Source organism: Agelaius tricolor, unplaced genomic scaffold, assembly GCF_023055355.1.
Source record: "Agelaius tricolor isolate 1412-34295 unplaced genomic scaffold, bAgeTri1.0.p SCAF_32, whole genome shotgun sequence".
Classification (NCBI taxonomy): domain Eukaryota; kingdom Metazoa; phylum Chordata; class Aves; order Passeriformes; family Icteridae; genus Agelaius; species Agelaius tricolor.
In genome coordinates this window covers 5,545,440-5,547,982 of record NW_027269292.1, presented here as the reverse complement: position 1 = coordinate 5,547,982, position 2,543 = coordinate 5,545,440, and the positions used below count along the sequence as shown (strand labels likewise).

Genomic DNA, 2,543 nt, shown 5'->3' with positions numbered 1-2,543 from the left:
AACCCCCTGGGGGCTTTTTGGGCCGTGCAGAATTTCTTGGGCTGTGTCTCCCCGTGCCTCTGTTCAAAACAGACACAGGAGCTGAGCCAATTCCCTGGATTTTGGCCAAAAGGCCGGAACACCCTGAGCTCATCCCGCGGAAGTTCAGGAGCCTCCCAGAGCTGGGATGAAAGGCCAGGCTGAGCTGAGGGGTCAGGGGGGAACAGGAACCCAAATAAATCAAAGCAGCTGGGAGATTCCAGCGGCTCCCAGCGTCACCCCAGGGCCGGCAGAGAGGGACAGCGAGGAAAGGAGGGGTTGAGGAGTTCATTCCCTCAGCCCCTGGCAGAGGCAGCTGCTCACCCATCCCAGGGCAGGGACATCAAGTGCTGCCATCAATCAGTCACTCCTGGAGAGGGGAGAGGGATGGGGAAAACATTCTGGGAGCTGGGAGGTGGGAATAGAGGGGTTCGGGGGAAAGGGGGGTTCAGGGGAAAAAGAGAAGTTCAAGGGAAAAGAGGGGTTCAGGGAAAAAGAGAAGTTCAAGGGAAAAGAGGGGTTCAGGGGAAGGTAGAAGTTTAGGGGGGAAAAAGGAGTTCAGGGAAAAGAGTTCAGGGAAAAAGAGAAGTTAAAGGGAAAAGAGGGGTTAAGAGGAAAAGAGGAGTTCAGGAGAAAAAGAATTCAGGGGAAATGAGGGGTTCAGGGAAAACAAGGGGTTCAGGGGAAAAGAGGAGTTCAGAGGAAAAGGGTTTAGGGGAAAAGAGGGGTTTAGGGAAAAGAGTTCAGGGGAAAAGAGGGGTTCAAGGGAAAAGAGGAATTCAGGGGAAAAATGGGGTTCAGGGGAAAAGAGGAATTCAGGGAAAAAGAGGAGTTTCAGAGAAAAAGAGTTCAAGGAAAAAGAGTTCAGGGGAAAAGAGGGATTTAGGGAAAAAGGGGAGTTCTGGGGAAAGAGAGAGGTTCAGGGAAAAAGAGGAGTTTAGGGGAAAAAAGGAGTTCAGGGCATGGGGTGGGTATTGTGTCCATAAGCACAGGGAGAGGTGGAGGTTGGGGATTGCCCACCTGGATTTCAGGGCTCTGCATTTCCCAAAAATGGCTCTGGGAAGCTGGGATGCTCTAATTCCCACAGAAACTTCCACACCAAGGGCTCGGGTACAACGCTGCCAGCTCATCCCACAGGGATTCACGGAGCAGGGTCAAAAAAATAAACAGGATTATCATTTCAGCAGGGTGAGGTATGGAATATGGAATATTTCTGGACACCAACAGTGAAATTCCTGTCTCCAAAATCCCAGTGGAGCCTCCAGAGGGGCTGATCCTGAGCACTGTCCTGCTCTCAGCTCCTCCTTTTGCACCAGAGCAGCTCCCTCTCCTCTTCCCTCCCCTGTCAGAGATATTGAAAATGTTCTGGGTAAACAAACCATGAGACAATTTATTTCACCATTTCCAGGAATGACTTTCTCCTTTTCCCCTTCATATCTCTGGCCCAGCTCTAAAGAATCCAGCGTGCTTTTGGAAAGTTGGATATTCTGTGATTCATCCGTGGCTGCTCCACAGATTAATGTGCTGTGAGAGTGAGAAGATAGAAATAATGAGGTGCTCGCTGATTTATTTGTTGCTGTTAATATTTGTTCACAATTCAGGCTCTTTTTTTTTTTCAGTTTTGTGCCTGTGAATTGTTCGTAACCAGCTCTGGGTTTGTTGCAATAATCATTTTTTTTTAGGGATGTGTGACTGAGAAACTGGGAGGAAACATCCCCTGGTCGCACAAAATCCGTGATTGGATCATTTGCTGCTTCCCAATCCCAGTGTGGGGGAACCACCTGATTCCCAGGGTGGAATTTTATTTCTCAGAATAAATCTTTGTTATTATTATTATTTTCACGTGACTTGGAAATGTGGTTTTGGTCCTCACAAAAAGCACCAAAAAAAGGCAAAAATTCTCAGTGGGATGAGGAAATAATGGCTGCAAGGAGGAAGAAGAGGAAAACGAAGCACTCAGTGGTGTCACCTCACCTTGATTTTGCCATTTCAGCCTTTCCCTGACTGAATTTGCCTCCGAGGCTCAGCCTTTTCCACGGATCAGTGTGTGGTGAATTCCTTGCTCTGGTGCCTCTTTTCCAGACCTGGGGGTAGATTTCAGCTGGACAAGGGGCACCATGGAAATCTGCCTCTTGCACCTGAGTAACCCCTTGGGTCTCTGAGCGTTCTCACAATTAAAACAGCCTCTGGCAGCAGAATTGGCCAGGATGTTCCTTGTTCTCCTCATCACAGAGTCGTGGAATGGTTTGGGTGGGAAGGGACCTTAAAGCCCATCCAGTCCCACCCCCTGGGAGAAGACAATTCCCAACAAATGACCTTAAACTCAAGGGGAAAAATGTGTAAAATTCAGGATAACGCCCGTACTCAGGGAATGGGAGCAGCCACCAGGCAGATCCTGCAGGAGATAAAAGGAGAGCTGAGCTCCTATCAGCACTTTAATCCATTGCTTCCATTGCTACTGTGCACTCTTGACCTGGGAAAGGAATGAATCCTGAAGGGGAATTGCAATCATTGCAGTGAAATTG

General features: G+C 48.7%; 1 long non-coding RNA gene across 1 annotated transcript; it reads left to right on the top strand.

The window, feature by feature from the left end:
• Positions 1–415: 415 nt before the first annotated feature.
• Positions 416–1,107, top strand: LOC139601994 (uncharacterized). The gene is made up of 3 exons (XR_011683085.1): positions 416–537; positions 588–865; positions 936–1,107. It is a non-coding gene; the product is annotated as an uncharacterized lncRNA (long non-coding RNA).
• Positions 1,108–2,543: the final 1,436 nt, after the last annotated feature.